The sequence below is a fragment of the Melanostigma gelatinosum genome (assembly GCF_949748355.1).
Source record: "Melanostigma gelatinosum genome assembly, chromosome: 5".
In the NCBI taxonomy this organism is placed as follows: Eukaryota; Metazoa; Chordata; class Actinopteri; order Perciformes; family Zoarcidae; genus Melanostigma; species Melanostigma gelatinosum.
The window spans coordinates 23,482,860-23,503,042 of record NC_136638.1 but is presented as its reverse complement, the minus strand read 5'-3'; positions in this window follow the sequence as shown (position 1 = coordinate 23,503,042).

Genomic DNA, 20,183 nt, shown 5'->3' with positions numbered 1-20,183 from the left:
TCTTCATGTCTGGCGTCTGTTGCAGACGTGATGTGCTAAGTGACTGCTGGTGGCAGTGTAGCCCTTTTGGGATATAGTAACCAGGAAGAGGCTGTCTCCGGCATGAGGACTGATCTACAGCTTGCTCTGACAGTGGCCTTGCTGTCTGTGTCACTTTGCAGCTTCACCTTCCTGGGCAAGGTGCCGAGGGCGTGTCGTACCTCCTTTTGGAAAAGTCCCTTTCTCTTTGTGTCGACAAGTAGCATTGGTAAGGGTCAGGGGGGGACGTAGCTGGTGAAGAATAGGGGGCAGAGGGCGTCGCACTATATGGCAGCTCAGAAAGAACAAGAGGAAACGAGAAAAAAAAGAAGTGTTTTGGGCTGTTCCCCTGGAGAAAAAGAAAGCAAAGCTCAAATGTCCTCGAACGGTGTCAACGGCTTAAATGAAGAGACCTTTATGTCATAACCTTGTCCTCCCTTAAACCGAGCAAGAACATAGTTCAGAGTACAATAATACAAGCTTCAAACTGGCATGTTTCTTTCTTGATTATGATGGCAGACATTAGGGAATGTTACTGTCGTTATTACAACAATAACACAGAATAAAATCATGTGTTTGATCTTAGATCATTTTTTTTTACCCTTTTTAAAAAATCCTTAACAAAGCCCTAACAAAAGGGCATAAAAAGGACAAAAACAGGACATGATTCTCAGGCAGTTTGCTTTCCTGTCACTTGAAGTTGGCTAGATAAATTCTGTACCCAGAGAGAATCAGTGAGGTTTCTTGAAGTCACAAAATGCCTTAAAAAAAAAAAGAAAAGTGATATGAAAGTGTGTGATTTTCAAGTGCAACATATTTTATATTTCAGCACCACACAAAACATAATTTCACATGCAGCTAAGTCTATTTCAGGAAAGCATCCTGTATTGTGATAGGTGATACTGTTATACCTCCTCCCTGGCTTATTACCATCAGCCTATATGTAAATATGCTGACATCCGATGCATTGCTAGTCTGTTGTCTAAACAGAGGAGTGCAGTGAAGTACTTATGTGACATGTACGACAGCATCCTTGGCCAGAATGTTTCATGCTCCTTTGTGCAGTATGTAATGGGACATTGTATCCATTGTGCCCTGCATATGTTCTTATATTATGCAAATCAACCAGTGTTCATCTATACGCAGTAAGTCATTAGGTAGTAAGTCAACAGGCAAACACAGCCAAACCACTTATGTGCCATTATTGACCAGTCACGTTTGTTAAGCTAATTAGGGGTCATCAAATATTCACACAGTGGAATAACCTGCCTTTATCCCAATAGCAAGGAAAGATTGATAATGGCACTTTTTCAGCGGAGCCAGTGTTCTAGCCATCCATTTTGTATTTTACCTCCATCAGCTACTTTAGAATGTCCCCACAGCGACTTTGCCACCTTCGTCCTTTCTCTGCACCCTCAGTTTTCAGCGGTGAAGCACGGTATTCAGAGTATTGACTGTTTTGCTCGTTGGATGATAACAGAAATGTGTCGTCTCTTGTATCAAGGTGAGGGGCTACTCACATGTTCAACTCTGTTGTGTGCATTGTGTCGTTAAGCTTGATCTATAGTCTCGTTAAATGACGGGCATTAGCAGAGCAGATCGAGGGTTTAACAGCAAGGTTAGAGAAATTATGTATTCAGCATTTCCACTTTTGTGGACAATTAATTTAATCCCAGATATACAGTATATTTAAAGCACATATGTAAGTGGACATGTCGGTACGTGGATACCTCCTCTGTCTCTGAGGACACTATGGATTCTCAAAAAGCACTTGTGCCTCTTACATTGGGCAAGCTCCCATAACCCCGCTTCTACCAGACTATCAAAGGCTTTCAACATGTCACTAGGCCTGCACTTGTTAGTGCAGGTCACATATCCGGCCCTCCTTTGGGCTTCCAGCTGATATGGACCAAAGTACAGGTTGGATGTTTGTTAGTTGCTTACGTTTAAGGAGTCTGTGGGGAAGAGCAAGAACACCTACACATCTTAAAACCCCACTAAGCGCAGAAGAGTGTTGTTTTGGGGGCATGAAGTGGCTCGTCTCCCCAGGTGTTGAACGTTGTGCTGGGTCTCTTTGGAAGAGTTGTCATCCCCTAGGGAAAGAGGAAAGCGTAGTTAAAGAGTGAGAGAATACAAAAGGAAATAATGGGTCCAATAATATACAGTAATCATATTCGTAATTGATGGTCCTGCCTTGTATTGAGTTTCAGAGCCTAAATGCCGATCCTGACTAGTCTATTGGTGTAAAAGGAGACAGGAAAGATGACATGAGATTAAGTGCTGGACAGGCACAAAAAGCTCCCATTATAGCAGCACCGTTCTATTAAGATAGTGACAGTTGGCTGCCATCCAGTAAGCGCAACCAACCCAATTTCAAAACCGCATTGCTCCTGAAATACCATACACTGCAGTCACCTCCTGCTCTATTTCAGGCTTGTTGCATGAACTGCCAATGAATGGGGAGGAGGGGCTGTGAATCAGTATTGCCCTTTTAATTTATTGCATGCTTCTTTCTGATACTGGTATAATCTCCGATGGAGGTCAGGTGGGCTCGCGACTCATTAGAGCCATTGTCATGCGATTGCTCCTGGGATACTGAACAGATAAGAACTCCTCCTCTCCCGCTCTCTTTATCGCCGCAGCGCTCTCCTCTCCTCTTCTTTGTCTGCTCAGCGTGTTACCAGAGGTCTGACTTTGAGTGGAAGCGCTCGACATTTTGGAGTCTTTCGGGGAGACGATGGAGGATGGACAGCAGCACATAATCGTCTGCCTGCTGCGGTCTTACTTGTGTTCGCCTGTTGGTTACACAGGGATGTTGTCTGATGATTCAGTTGCTTGTCTGGAGCCAATGTGGGCTATTTTGTGTGCGCGAGACTGTGTGTTTGCTGGTTTATAGATAGCTATCGGATAGATGGAGCCAAGAGGGATTAAGAGTATATTTAAACTGACTTGTCAGAATGTCATAATGTCTCCACAACTATTGTAAATGGGTGACGTGACGAACGAAAAAAGTTAGTGACAGCATGGGCTGTAGCAGTGTTTTGGCTGATAATGTGATTAGCTGGTGATTTGCCTTACTACCCTATGACTTAACATACGTCACCATAAACCCTTATGTAGTAGTAATGGCTGGTTTAATATTGAATTGCATTACATTTTGCCAGGTGTTATTACATTTTTGCCCATTCATATTGGCACATTTATCAGGTATTACTGAGCTTTTTACATTACGTGGTTGTGAATATATCCTTAGTTGCTGCTAGAGTTTCTGAAAGAAAAGAGCAATCCCTCTTAAGTTACACAAAGCCAGTATCAAAGCGCCTTGAGAGAGAATACCACAACACTGCAACATCATCAAAAAGAGGATTATTATTATATGTGCCTCTGAAGGCAGTCCATGATGGAAGACCTAATATCCCATAGCTAGTGAACCCTTTCCACTTATATATTCTAAAAATATCTGCATCCACTCACAGATCTTTGATCCACACTGAATAAAGGTCTCCAGTAAATGGCACAACTGGATCACAAATGGGTCTATATATATATCCCAGGTTCACAGATGCAGGCTGTGTGATATAAATGACATTTCATGCCTTGGTGAATAAAACTGTGGACAACAGCGCCACAGCAACTGGCTCTCTCCTGCCTCCTGTATGATGTGTGCAATGCATGACAGAGATCGTACATGTCCTCTGAAAGTCTCACACACACGTCGTGCGAATTCAGCTCGCCTGCCACATTAGATATCGCAGGGCTGCATTGCCCACTCCACTTTGATGAGCCAGGAATTAAACCTCCAAAATGAAACATTGACCTTTACTTCAAAGTATACACGAGCCATTGCTATTGTCGACATGTGTAATTCCTAGCCTTGGATGCCGACATGGTCACTGTGAATTATAAATCAATGAGCATGTATTAGTGTAAAATCCCCCAGCACTTGGGGCTTTGCTTGAATGAATAGGAGGGAAACAGGGGCACCTCGGGGGACGTCAGGCTGTCCAACTCCGGGTCTGGTGGTCACAGCCTGGAGCTCGTCCACACAGATACACAGACACACAGACAGGGGGCTTATATAGCACTGGCTCCTTCTGCCTGTTTGAGCGTGCTTTGATTAGCTATTTGAGCAAAAGAAAAGGCTTTTTTAAATTTCCGTAAATGCAGTTATTCTACTAGCTAATATATGAAAACATTTATTTGGTGAAAGAGCATTTGGTTATTTGACAGCAGCAGTGGTTTGCAGTGTTCACAGGAGGAACTTACTTGGTTGAACAGACACTATAGATCACCAGCTACTGGAACAAAAAAAGGGAAACAGATATCACGGTACTGGACAAATTCCTTGATCAAGAGAGGATCTATGTTGTGTGATGCAAATACGATGCAGAAATGGGTGCCTAGCAACACAAATACTGCCCCTGCCAAGAAAAGGGGAAAGCGGCTGTTTAGCATTGACTTCTGCCTTTGATTGAGTATTTAATGAACAAGCAGGAGGAATTGTAGAGAAGCCCTTTTGTGTGCATATGACCCACGCGTTTTGTGTCTTAGCAGTTCATGGTCCTTGAACAACCACAATGCGTTTGAGCCTGTCTGTCTTCAATAAAACAGGGTATACAGTGTAGGAGTTACAGTAAGTAAGAGATTGCTGAATTTTGTCATTCAGTGCATGTGACAACATGAGGTGGAAAATCAGCCAACTTATTTAAGACATATGTGTACCCTAAAGGTATCCCACAAACCCAACGCACACACACACGCATGTGCATAAACGCTTCACCGACATATGAATAATGTTGATTTTATGATATATACGAAGATGCATTATTTCTGAAAGCCCTCAGCTGAAAGTAATGAGGTTATTGTACATGACTGCATCGGGAAGCCTGTTCAACATGTTGTGTTACTTAAGAGAGGGAAACAGCTTCGCTTATTTCTTCTAATTAGCAACTTAATGACCTGAGACACTAAAAATGCTCAAACCAAATCACCGCGTTTATTGTTTTATCTTTTGTAATTTATATGGATGCACAGAAAACACACCAGCACACAAGCATTCCACATGAGGTAAACTCCGAGGCAGATTACAGTTGATGGTCGCACATTTACTTATTTGCCCTGCAGGAAGAAAAAGAAATGACTTGAACAGCGTATACTGCAGGGAAATAGGATTGGCTTTCTGTGCCCATAGTGATGATGACATGGCAACTTGTATACAGTGAGGTTGAAGAATACATTATCTTGACAATTACTGTTCTGTTAGGCGATGAAAGCCTTCGAGCACTGTTTTGTGGCCACTGCCTTTGGTCCTCAGGGTTGCCCATATACACAGCGACCCTGGTTTCCTCTCTTCCGGCGCAACACCGATCTAATTCCATTACCGTTTGTGACTCACTACTTTTAACTGCCGACAGAAAGAAAAAAAGTGCATAAATAATGTATTCCTTGGGTGTATCCTCCCCCAGATCAATGGCAATACAAAGACCATCTACAAAGACGGTTGGCTCAAGGCCATATTTGATCACTTCCACTGCGGACGATCACTGCTCCCTTTTTTGTCAGCCCTCCGAGACTCAATTATTTCCAAGTGTTTGTAAGCTATTGTTGAAAGAACAAGAAGTGAATTTTTAAAGTTGGTGAGGGGAAGAAAAATCTTCGATGAGACATGAAAACAGCAGATGGGTGGTAATATTGAACTTTTATACAGAGAGGGAGAGGAGGAGAAAGAGGAGAGAAGAAAATGATGTTATGCAGCATCCTATTCCTCGTAGGGAAACCGGGAACGGAGTTGTATGCATGACAGCAGACAAGCAGCTGCCATGTTTATACAGTATGAAAAGGACAAATTACAAAGCTCTTGATCATCTGGAAGCAGCTGATGGAGCAGGTCACAGCAGTTAACCGATCAGCAGGAAGGAGTAGGCTACAACTCGGATGGACTCTCCTACCGAGGGGGGGGGGGACGTAAACGGTGTTCGGCGAGCTAATCTACTTTAACATCGAAAACATTTCTCAGTGTTGTTCCACCAGTGTAAAAAAAACCCAACAACGACTAAGTCACTGCTTTTAGGAATGAAGTAAGAAACTTCCGAAGGATCCAGAGGATGTTGATCTTCATGAATTTATAGACTGAGGAAGTTCCAGTGCAGCATTGTGGTCCAAGCAACAAGTGACAGTAAACTTCTTACCACAGAGGCAAGGCATAGATTTGTTTTCCTCTAATATCCCATGCTGGGTTTGTTCCTCCCTATCCCAGATGGCTGGGCTCACAGCCATATTTTTCTGGTGTTTTTTTTTTTTTACATTGCAAAGTCTTCACTCTTTCAGCAAGAATTGATGGTACATCCAATTGGCACCGTACCACTACTCCGGCTGTGTCACGGATAATGAGTGTTTGTGTGAAGGGCAAGGCACACACTTAAATTAGATCAAAGGTCTGCTCTCTCATCAAACGGCAGACAGACGTCCCGCTCCAGCATGGAGAGTGCCATGCCCGTTTGCCTACTCAGATGTCATACCACTGGTAATGAATGGATCTGCTTCAAGAGACTTCTTTTGATGTGCAGTTCACGAGTGAGCCTATCTTGGTTTCATCAGTCTAATTTACATTCCAGACAATATTTGAGGGATTAAAACTGTGTAGCAACCTGCTGCAGCGTGACTGGAACCATCGATCTGTGTTCTTTGTACAGCGGCACAGGACAAAGACTCCACCTGCTGCAAGAGTCCTTAGTCACACTTGAGTTTTTTTGTTCTTTATTTGTGTTATCTTAGCTGTAACATCGTCATACCTAGCTTGTGCTAACACTGGGCAGTATATTTTGTTTTACCTGAACTACCATGACAGCTTTGTTCTCAAATAAAATGTGTTCCATTTTGTTTTGTCATTGCCCTTTTACTGGGACCTGCAGACTGCTTTGTTTAGCAAGATGGAAACAGATATTGATGTTGTTAGTATGGATGATGCAGAGCTGGCTTTTCACATTTCAAACATTAAAATGAATGGAAATGACAAAGAAAGCCCGTTATCAGGTTAAACTATTTTCAGTTCACAGTGGATGGCTCTACACAAATATTATTTTAAAGATTGTAGAAGTATGTTGCATGGGCTCGCAGCCATACACTGTATATGTTAAAGAATAAGAAAAAATACAGTTTGAAAGGTTATATAGAAAAAATAAATCACTTTTTCTTTTTATCCCTTTGGTTTATCATCCACTGGATTTACGTCTCAATATTAATCACTGACATAACGATCTGTCCACTCATTGAAAATGCAGCGCGGATCGTCGGTTGATAAGCGAGAGGCTGCCTCCCATCATCGAAAATGTGATGAGGAAAGTCTGTGTCGGCAGAAAGCGTCTCTCCTTGTCACTGCTGTCTGATGAAGAGGAGTTCACACCTTCGTAATGGAGTCAGCCTTTCAACATGTTGTATTGGCACCGTGTCATGTGATCCACACTCGCAACCCACTGCATATGAGTGGGAAGCCGTCTTTTATTCCTGCTAAAATGGAAAGTGTGGATTGAATGCAATTAAGAGGTGATGAATTGACTCACCAGCTGGTCAAGCAAGTCAAGCAAACTATAAATTGGTTTTTAAATGGGAGCCATGATGATTGTTGGGCAAACGGGTTCAGTTTGTTTTCAGCCTGTTGTCTCAGTGTTACAGTAAACTGCACTGAAAATATAGCTTCACAAGTTCTGTTTTTGGAACTTTTTTTAAATACTCCTTGTTGACGCTGAGCTCAGGTAACCTTGTGTGTACTACTTTGATGAGAGAGGAACTTTCATTAGATTGTAAGTAGGTCACAGTCTGTGCGGGAGCAGGATACAGTAGATGCCTGCAAGCAGGAAGTACACCTGGGGGACGGGGCTTTTGGCCTTGGATGTGGAACACAAGCCTTATGTGCTAACATATTTCAGACATTAATCTAGGCCAGTGTTATTACCTGAGCCTGATTGTTTTACGAGAGAATTCTAGCATTTTGTGACTTGCAATGATTGTTTCTATGGGCACAGCACTGATGAACACTTTGAAAACTAAACACACCAGTTATACAGCTTGATTAAATGTTGTCTGCATTTTTGTGTGCAGGGTTGTAACATTCTATTAAAAAAAAGAATCAATGTGTTTGAGGCTTAAAATGATCGATAGTTGATATTTATAAAGAGCTCCTTTTTTTTTTACTAAAGGAGTGGTATTGTTGTTACTCTGGATATATTGATACAGTTATTACTGTAATTGCTATGTTTGTGTGCAGATGGTTTGTGAAATATTTTCATTTCCCCTTCTGTAGTCTGAAATGTGCATATGCAGTTTTGGGAGTTTTTTTTCTTTTTTTACTCGTCCCTCCCGCTGTCATCTGGACTATAAACTGTATTTAACTCCACTTGACTTAAAGTCATGTATCTTATCTTTCCTCCTGCGATAAGATCTTCCCTGTGTGTGTAACATAGCCATATAATACATTGTTGAGGCTACTACAGAACAAAGGCATTCTAAATGTTTTTGTCAGTGTGGATTTGAACCCTTACTGCAGATTTCTGCTTTTATAATTGCCTTTTAGTTTTCCTTTTCATGAACTAAGATGCATGAAACAGTATTCTGCAGGTTCTACTGGGGCTTTGAAGATGCTTTACTGGTGATTATGCTTTTTGTAGAGTTGGTAGTCCTATAGAAGGGTGGGGGAGTGTAATAAGGTTGGAGGTTGATATCCGGTGTTGTCTTTGTGCCTTTGGCAATTAACTTCCATCTGGTTTTATCCTTACCGGCACACTCTATGACAGAATTATCACACTGATATTGATATTATACGAACAGTTAGTTGATAATATGTGTTTCTTTACACTGTCATTGCTGTAGGATTACAAGGGTCATGAGCTCTTCCTTGAATCATTGATCATCATGTTGCAGAGACAGACGTGCACTCATATTCACATCTATAAGTCTCCAGTTCCGATGAACTGCATATCATTCCACTCTGGGGAGAACATGCACACAGAAAGTACCAAGACAAAGGTCTGGGCACAGGATGTGCAGTCAGGTTACAGTTCTAGCAGGCAGGCTTTAAGGTAGAGCACCGAGCGATTGCCCTGAGGTTTCAGGGGCTCGCTCCAGAGTTCCTTTGTGGGTTGTATCGGACTGTCTATCAGATCCCTCTAAAGTAAGAACTTTGATCTCTGAGCCGCTCTCGGAGGTGGTGACATTTGTCTGGCTTTGACCTTTTGAAGCAGTTTTCTGTTTCTGAAATTAGATTTAGAAAGAAGGAAAGAAATCGAAAGCTTGTTGAAGACTTCAATGTAATCAATGTACTGCGTAACATAAAAAGAATCGTTGACAATAATAATGCAGTCATAAAATAATTAGGTTTTATGTCAAAAACGTAACTTATAGTGAATACGTACATTGATTTTAAATGCAGTTACATTGCAAGTGTGTTTCGGCAGACAGTGCAATTTGAAAGTTTGCTTTTGTAGTGTAATTATACAACAGAAACTATGGAATGATTTTTAACAGATGTGAGAATGAAATGGAAGGAGATGGTTTGATTCTTTTGGGTTCCCACTTTAGGAATGAGCAGGACTGGGTTGCTGTGTATATGAATTGTGAACACTTTGTGCACAGTGTACTTGTAACAAATCAGAGCAATATTTGTCTCAGGAGGATTTCATCTATTTTAAGTTGCCATTTAGAGGAAATGCCAGGAGACAGCACCTCCATGCTGGTTTGCTGGAGGGGAGTACATCATGTTCTTTACTTATAAGACTTTTATATCAACAACTGACGGGATGATTGAGGATTGCTATTTTTCTACGCATATATCGAGGTGATTTGAATTGACTTACCATCAGATCTAACATGATACATAACATCTCTAGAATCTGCTGACTGTGCATTGAGTGATGTTTCTGGTGGAGTGACATGTCCGCCCGCTGAGCTCCATTAATCAGCAAGAGTGACGAGTTTCAATTTTAAATCCTTAATTACACACCAGTTGGCCGTCTTTTTTTCCATGAATCTGACACCCGGCATCTCTGTTCTCCGTATGCCTGCTCACCAAAACAATACTATTAAAAAGGGAGCAGTTGTTTACCAGGGTCCAGACCTTTGAATCTTTCTGCTCCACCCAGTTCAAGTTGACTGATTTGTCTGAGGTTTCCTGGTTAAGAAATGACTGAGCCAATGAGTGTGTGTGTGCCAGGGGCGGGACTAACGCTGTTGTGATGTGTGGTCAAGCTGTGTGCATGTACTGTAGACAGAAATCAGTGGAGGCAAGGTCAGACTGAAAATGACAACTGGGTCGACTGTTCTGTTTGATATCAGGCAAAGCCGTTGTTTGAATAGAAGAGACATTGCTGTTAAATGTATTATTCTATGTATTGTTTACATTTTATTACATTTTGGATTTTCACATGTTTATGAATGTTTACTCACACAACTTTAACTGCATTGCTTTCAGAAAGCTTAAAGGTTGAAAGCTCTGTCAATAATATCCCCAAATAGAAGATTCCGGGATTGAACGTTATGAAAATGGAAAAGATTGCTCAATCCTAGTACTTAGACAAACAAATACCAGTTGACTTGATAATTTCACTTCATTTATTCAGGAAAACACTTCGTAATATGAGACAATATTCTCTGCATCTAATTAGCCAAAGCATTTCCTTTATTGATTGCTGAAACAAACAGGAAGATGCTAATTTGATTAGTGGATGAAATGGCAATATCTGAAATGGAATTGGTAGAGAGAGTGCCTGTTTTTGCCCCCTCTGGCTGGTCATTTGAGATGCGGTTATTTACCAGAAAGGAATCATCTAATGTAACCATTTCCTTTTCTATTGAAATGGACTGACATTAAGAAGCTGCTGAGTGCTTGTGGAGTCAATTACGAAGAGAGAAATATCATAAATACACCGCACAACTTTGCAACTAGTCTACTCGTCTGCTCTAGAAACGTATCAGAGACGGTGTCACTCGTGTGAATATGTAAACAAAGGAATGTGAAAACAGCCCCTTGGATACAAATTATGCACATTAATAAAACCGATGCTAATATGGGATGAACCAGCAAAATGAACACAGAAGGACCCAAGCTTTCCAACTAAATACTTTCCACAAATCAATAAAAAAGGATAACCATCATACCACCTTTGTGCTCTATAATGCTTTCAGGACCAGAGTGAAAACTAGTTGCTAAATACTGATTTTCATAGTTTTTCCATTTAATTGGCATGCACAACGGCTGCTGTTAAGGACATGCTGTTAGTGAAGGATTGCTTCAGCGGAGTACAGTGCTCTAAGTACTGGGAATAATAACAGGGTGTTACCTCTCACTCAGGTGAAGTATGTTTGAGCATAGTTACCGGCTAACACACAGGCAGCCATGGAGAGCAGGATTATTTGATCATTTATGGATTTTGGACGTTTGCCCTTACTTTGTCTTTCATCTGTTCTTAGTTTTTCAGGCTGAGATCCTTAACCTCAGACCACAATGCTCACCTCTGTTTGTTTTATCTGTGTGGAGCATGCTGGCCCTACCGCCTTCAAATTGTGTTTAATCACTTTGTCTGGTGACTGGATTTCCAGAGATTTTTATTCTATGCCTCATGACTGAGGCACAATTTCATCTGAGCAACATATGAACCGGTCTTATTTCATCAAACCTTTTTCAAACACATGGGACATCTAGAAATAGCCACTCGGTAAACTCAACACTTACTTTCCTTTCACACAGTGGATGCATCTCAGTATTCCTCTCCGATTTCCTTGCACACTGTTGTTTCTAACCATTTACTTAAAGGTTGAAAAAAGTGCCCCTGCATTCTATTGTTAGCTTTAAAGGTTCAGGTATGACAACATGTCTGAGATTATCAGAATGCTGATTGTGAATAGGTGAAATAATTGCTGTGTGCCAACTTTGAACAATACAAATATATAGTTAACATACATATTGTGAAAACTGCAGTGAATATCTTGCCTGTTGTGAGGTAAGCTATTCAAGATCTGTGCGTGGGCACAGGTTTGCATAGACCGAGCCCCGGATATAATTGCATGCAAAGGCTTTTTTTCTGCCTCTCCACATTTCATGATTTATTGCTCTACCACAGCTGTCAGAACTCTGCTTCCACTGATTGGCTCTTAAATGGGAATGTTATTAAAATGCAAGTGCAACTCCACTGAGCACCCCGAAACGGTTGAACTGAGGCCCTTGATGGAAAGCTGGAACCAGTGTTGAGCCAAACAGCTGTTTTTGCATGGCAAAACAGGGCGTTCATGGGTACAATAGATCGCATATGAGCATCAGGACACTGTGACGTGTTGTTTCTTCACCTGAGACTGTCATGCATAATCTCCAGAAATGATTGCTCAATTAAAATCCACTGTTATGGAGTAAGCTATAAATATATTTAATGTATAAAGTAATGTGATGTTCTACAGGGGCATGCCCTCTCCCCTTGGATCAACATATGATCATATATCCCACGCCTGCACAGTCGCAGCGTCACACAGAAGAAAGCCTCTTGTTTTACTTGGGTAAATCAGGAGGATTCTCTAAAGCCGAGTACAAATTCAGGCTGCGCACGTCGAGGCACACAAAGAATACTGATCTTAAATGTCTATTCTGAATCCATTGCCTTGTCTATCTTTTTTTTTCACTTCATTTTTTAAAGACAATTCCTCCTTCGCCACATGCTGAAAGTGTGCATTAGACTCATCATAGTGGATAACACATTGCATTTGTTCAATGAAAACATTCAAAGCTATGATACACTATCAGCAAGTTCATGCAACGTTTTTGAAATTTGAACCATGCCCCGACCAAGCCGATTGCATTCCAGTACAAGCTCAAAGCAGACATATTAACGTCAAAACCTTCTCTCTCTGTTTTCCCTTTCACATTGCTACACACAGGATGCTGGTGCAATGTGCTCAGTAAAAACTGATCAGTCTATCCATCATGATTGAGTAATCAACTTTACATGTTAAGATATAAATAGTAGTGATGTAGCACTCACCCAGGATAAGTCAGCCAACACTCTCACACACACAGGCAAGATCTATAAATCTATCCCAACAGATCACGCACTGAAAGAATAATAACAATAAACCAACGAGCAACTGAAGAACAAATCAAACGTGACTCGCACAAAATGCAGCTTCACAATTCTTCACCTATAGTCAAATCCACAAAGAACAGACACTAAAGAAACTGAACTGATGAAGCTGATCACTGTTAAAAGGCTATGTTTTAACATATATTCCACGCCATATATTCTTGAATAACAATCAATCAACAATCCCTCAAAAATCAGTTGGCATCACTCCTGTTGCATGTGTGCGTAAAGCAGGAGGGAGGACAGAATGATTATGTTGCAGAGTGGTGTGTGTGTGTGTGTGTGTCTGAGGGAGAGACTGTAGCACACATTTATTCGTTTGCATGTTGGTCATTGTATTTTTGTGATTTCAACATTGAAAGTATTACTTAATTGTGAACCAATGGTAGCAGTAATATTTAGATCCAAGGGTCTTATCTGAACCTGCAACATGCTAAGTCTGACATTTGTTTGTCAAGTCCCTTCTTGGCTTTTGTCAAATCCAGACCTCCAGTGTGAGCTGCCGTGTTCATTGTCGTCATGACTAACACATTTTGAACTTATACACTTATTTTGTTTTCTTCTGTGGTGGTCTGACAATGTCTCTATTGCTGTTCTGCCATCATCTTTATTTTGCTCTAGTTACGATCACAGTACATATATTGTGATATTCTCGCTTAAATTGCCAATGGCAGGAAGGTAGCCAGCAATTCTGCTGTCCATAGCCGAAGGGTTGTTGCTGCTGCTCATTAGCATCTCTGTGATCCTGTCTGCGGTCTTAGGTTTTAGATGAATGGGTGAATGTAGTGACCATGTCAAATGGTGCCTGGTGTGCACTCAGTCTTACAAACAAGCTAATACATGTCAAGAGTCCGAAAACAACAGAGCCTATCTAATTAGCTGCGCAACAGAGCAGCAGCTCAATAAATGCCTTAGACTGGACAGCAGTTACAGCCAGAAACCTAATGGTTCATTGAGAATGAGTGATTATTGGATCTTGACTCTTTGGCAGTTGGGACTCGTTGAATCTTTAGTGCGGAGGCATCTTAGAAACACAATGCAAAGAGCAGAGCGTGAGAGTTACCATGACTCAGCACATTACGGATCCAGTCCAGCCTCGACTGGTTTGATTTGACAAGATTACTGATTTAGGCTGCTAACAATACCTTGTGCTAGAATTGGCATGATTAAAAATGGAGAAAAATAATGTTTATGCTCATTCCATCTATAATAGTAACTCAGTTGATGCTGCATTGACAGTGCTTTGATGTTGTTGTGGTTTCCACCCCTGCTTATCCGGACATTTAAAAAACTTGAGAAAGAATAGGACATAGGCTTGGTTTGAAATGTTGAATATAATCACGTGTATTTATTATTCCCTGTATGTTGACTTCCCAGACGTCATTCCTGGAAGACCTCACTGTCGTCCACAACCTTTTGTCATCCGTCCATCTTCTGCTCAGATCTTTACATTAAGGCCAACAGGCTCTGAAAACACATTAGGGATCAAAGGCAGTGATTTTCAATGGCTCCTCAGCGATTACGCTCAAACTTCCTCTGCTGTTGTATGCTGCAGCTTGTGTTTACCATCTGTAGGAAACCCATCACGTGTTTTTGATGTTAATTCGGTTCATGGTTAATCAAGCCTTGCAGTCTAGTTTGAAGGGGTTCAACAGTTCTTAAGACTTAATCCAGACATGGGGAAAGTGACATCCTGGTGTTTAGCTCTTCTCCTGATAGTGGAAAGACAATGTTCTCCGTAAAACAACAGTTGGAACAAGCAGAGACTGTGAGGTGTCATCAAACCTGTTGTGATGGATTGTGACTGCAGTTACTTGGAGTTAGGCTTGTGCCAATTGTTGATTGGATTGCTTATCGACATCTGAAGGGATGGTACACGATTGCTTTCTTCTATGCCAATATTAGGGTGATAATTTACGATTAGAACTAAGAGGTTGTAAAATAATCTCTCGAAGCTGCGCCCTACAATGCATGTACAGATCTGGTGGTCTTTTTTTACATTCAAAGCATTGAATGAGGTTTCTAAATATAGCTTTGAATGCCGTTGTCATATTTTATGACAATTTCACCCTAACAAAATAGGGAAATGTAATCTATGGTGCTGTCAGTTTGCTGCTAGACCGCCTTCTTCATACAGGTGCGTACCTTGCTGGTGCAAGCGGGAGACAGCTTTGAAAGGCTAAACGCCAACAAATATGGATTGAAGCTGAATATTTTGTTAAATTTGGAAATGATGAATGAAGACAGACCATTGCAGAGATAAGGAATGCGGCATCGCTCGCTGTGTGTGAGAGAGTGACAGAGAGAGGGGAAGAGAAGGTGGACTGTGCATCTGATTGCCCACTTTGAAAGAAAGAACTGATAAACTCCGAGAGGGTGAGAAACGCACTACACTATATGAGCCAATACACGAACGCATACTCAGCACTTCATCCTCAGATGAAAGTGTTCATCAGGCTGGAAGAATAGGCTGGATACTGTGTAGGGGAGGTGGCGTGGCATAGGTGACAGACGGCTTCCACTCTCTTACAAGCCTTTTCCATAATCTCTTGGCAGTGATTGGGCAGCTTTGCTGTGGGCATAGTACAGCTCCAGGCTACTTCTCTGTATTGCTGCAGTTTTGCAACCCATAAATAACAAGGGGCAGATGGAGGCAAAGACAATGAGCAAGTGAGGACAATGTGGCAAGGAGGCAGAGAGCCTGAATAAGAAACAGACAGTTGGTTGTCCCGAAGACAAAAAGAGCCAAACTGTGATTTGTTGTTCAGGACAGAGACAGATTGGGGATGAATAGTAGCATGACATTGGGAGAACAAAAAAGGAAAACGCTGCAGTAGAGAGATAAGGCGCTCCCTGTATAAAAGGTATGGGGGGAATTCAAGAATATGCTATTTCTCACCCTGAAAAAGGGTTTAAGCAAATTTACTCGCATCATTCTTGCCTACTTATGTGGTTACTGTGCAGAAGATGACCACAAACACTGAAAAGTAGCAACATTTCGAAGCACTAAACAATACACTTTATTACATTTTAGAAAACATTAATTAACAAGTCCCAGAATGACAGCATGGTTTATGTATACTGTAAATACTGTTTTCGTCATAATATGCAGTGCAATGTGGTATACTCAGTTAGAATTTTTTTCTATGTAAATGCATACTGTCCCACCGGGGTAAAGTGTGTTTCACTAAGTTGCAGTCAGTGCTGTAGGACATTCTAGTGTGCCAATGTTGAGCATTTTATATATTCCGTTGACATTTAAATTATAAATGAGAATGCAAGTAAAGTAAAACCGAAAACAAACAGCAATGTAGCAGTAAGATGAGAGCAAGTGAGCAATAAAAGAACAACTTTTAGTACATTCAGTATGAATGCATATCTAAGTGACTGTTCTCCCAGTAGCTGGCTTATAGCAGGTTGTGTTCATATGTTTGCATTTGGTGTTGAGAGGTTTTAGCTTTTAAATTAATTAATTATTTCATTTACATACATTGTTTATGTGGTCTTCACCCATTGAGCGCTCATTGGCCACTACACATACTCTGCACATCAAGAACCAAATCTGTGAGTCGAACCAAGGTTACAATGTTCAACGGTCACTCGCAGGTACGAGAGGGAATGCCACCACAGGGAACTTTGGGAGGAGTTTGCATGGTGGAATGGACCCTTTTGGATGACGTGTTTTATTCAAGCAAATATGTACACAGGGAGCATTAAGAGCATGCATGCATGGCACTGCTACCTCTACTCAACCAACATAAGGACATTTCTAGTTTGGTTTGGGTCACTGAACAATGTGTGGCTGAGTATGATAGCTAAAGCAGGCACGCCAAACACACGTGACACTGTTTGCTGTGCTTATAAAATGACATTCAACCACGCTACAACACAGCTTGAGAATTTTTCAATTCAGTATTTGTTGTGGTATATTATATACAGAGGATTAACATTTGTAAAAAAAGAGTTATATCAACGCAAATTGCAGGTTCTCGATGCCGCTGAAGATTTGATTAAGTGGTTTGTCATTTCCGACAACCTTGCCATTCAGTAATTGGAGGAAGACTCTATTCTGTTATGCAGTGACATTTAAAATGTTTCCTGTAAGGTTGGGAAGTAACACTTCCCAGACTAGCAGCAATTAAATAAAGGCTAACACACAGAGAATGTAGTTGATCATCTATATTGTACCAAAGACCAATTTGTTGAAAGGGTTGACTATATAAGGGTTAAAAAAAGATACATTTTGCAGTCAGCCATTAAGCACTGTAATATATATTGTTCATACTCCATGCTATATCACTCATAAGAATATGCCATTGGCTCTCTGGCCAAATCCTTTGGATTGGAGCCGATAGAAACCAAAGTCTTTATTATCTGTGTTGAGCCTTGTTTTTTACATTATTATCTATAAAGGCTTATTAGTTCTTAAAGTGAAAATAAATGCAATTTGATCCACACATTGATAGTTCTCTCTTTTATTCCTTGATCTCTTTAGCCCTCCAGTAGTGGAAGTCTAGTCGTTCTCCAGGTCTGCTGTTTACGATTGGTTGTCTTCGCACGACTGCAAAAGCCAATGGCACTCTCAAATGTCTGCACAAAGAACTCTAGGCAGACAAATGAGAATGATGCCCTCTAAGGATCACGGCCAGCGCTCACAGATGTTCATTTTGCTACAGAGTGAGAATTACTTTTGACTTTCTTAATTCCTGCGATCCGCTGTGCCTTTGTTGCACCTGGACATGATCTTATGTGCACTATAGCATCATCCATTTGAGCTACTTGGGTTAAAGGGGCATGTACTGGCTCATCCAAATTGGCTTGCCCTTGAAACTGGATTTGTATCGGATGTCGCCTCTTTAGGTGAGCTTCAATCTGTATCACTTTACAAGGACTGATGATTCCCACATAAAGGAGAGGTGTAGTCTACTTCCTTTTCTCCGGATTTCTTCTAAAAGTCTTGTCTGAGTTCTATTTAACCCAGTCAACTGAGCTGCGTTCACTCTTTTTTTCCTGAGAGAGGGTCGGAGGTTAAGCAGCTGGGGTCTAGTCGTTCCCTGTCAGGACCCTGGGCATTTACATTCAGCACACTCAGGATTTGAGGCAAACTGATCACTTTATTTCTGACATTTTTTGGGCAACCACACGGTCATCTCGGTACACTAATATTGTAAAGGCTGTAAAGTCAATAAAAATATATATAACGGCAGAATAAACTCATGGTGGAACATTACGTAACCATAAAAACAGCAATGCAGAAATCAACTAGGGCGATGAATTACCTTGCACGGCAGCTGGATTGTGGCGATGTCACAAGATCACACAAAACTCCTTCTTGTCAGGCTTCAAGTAATGTGTTTGTGTTTGGTAAGCAAGAGCACTGACCAATTCCTATCCTGTGAGGAGCTAATGGCAGCTACGGGCGTGGCTTTAGGTGTGAGACAACACAGCGAGGCGACCGTTTGTTCTGAAAAAACAATGGCCGCTGTGGTTAGCGTAGAGGCTGCAGTAGCATCATGATATCAGAAGTGTAGATTGTTTCTTGAATGAAAAAAGAGCAAAGAACAGCACTAAAGGCTTTTCTCGATGGAAAAGACGTTTTCGCTCTTCTGACTGACTTCGCCAAGCGTTTGATAGATGGATGGTTGATCCAATCACCTGCCAAGTATTTCTGGAAAGTGCCTGCACCTTTTCCAAACAGTTTCCAATGACTGCTTCTCGGATGGGTCCTTGTAGCAAACCATCTGGCGGGTCAGATTATGCGATGGAGAAACATTTAGAAAATCAATTATAAGTGACTACAACTAACAGAAACACGTTCTGTGTGTCGATAACCCTATTATATCATCCTTTGGTGGGGACGGAATGTAAACAAGACACGTTGCTGTCTTGCTGCCTTCTTGAAAAGGTGCTCCGGGATGCTTTCCCTTTCGGAAGTACATAGAAGTGGTACTGTTGTTATAGATGATCTCCTGTAATTCATAGATATGGCCTTCACACTTGGTGGGGCTTTCACCTGTTCACATGAACATGCACATGGGTGAGGCGATGCATATTCCTGCCAGTGATTTCACTCTTTTCCAATGAGATGGCAGAAATGCACCAAGAACCGCAGCGACACGCCAACAAAGGCAGGTCTGAAGAAGACCGCATAGAAGTAAACATAAATGTCAACTATGCAGGCTTTAGAATACTTGAAAATCAGCTCTGTAAATGTTTTATGAGGACGGAAATGCATTCAAGGCATGTATTAGATCTGGGGAATACACACTATGCATGTTGATGAGTAACACTCAATGTAAATATGTTTGTTTGCCGTTTCGTGTGTTTACTTAAAAGTCCACAGGCTCTCCTTTTGCCTCTCTTTTTGCCATTTGCTTTTGTGTCTTGGAACACCTTCCCCTGTTTGATTGTTGATTTGCAAAAAGTCAATTGCCTGTGACCATTCCGCAATGAATTTAGATAAGACATTGTATAACAGAAAATAAAAATGCCTGCATTTCCTCATTAAGACATTACGACCATATATTATTCAATCAGCAGCATACAACCTGCTCTAAGGCACTGTGTACCATCCTGCACACTTGCGTGGGATTCAAAAAAAGATTGAGGCAAATTTTCAGACTTCTCGCTCACTGCAGCTGAAAATGCGATCAGAAAAAAAACAGACGCGCATCATTTGACGGAAAAGGGGAAACCAGTCGTGTCTTGCTGCCACAAACATAGGGAATCTTCTTTCTTTCTGCACCATGTTTGTGAAGACTTCAAGTACTTCAGTATACCACATTACCAGGAACAACAGCCATAGTGGCTTCTTTAGCATCAGTTCCAAGCTTTTCTTTGCAGATTGTCATAAGAAATAGACAGGGACATTATAGTTTTGAGATAAAGCACAACAAATATCATTAAAATGAAAGATCTTCACAAAAGCAAATGGGAAATATAATCATTTACAGTGTTTGTCACAGCGTATGATGATTCTGATTAGACGTTATGCTCTGATGGCTATGCAGATCTGCTGTGTATTCATATTACAATGGCAGTATTGCC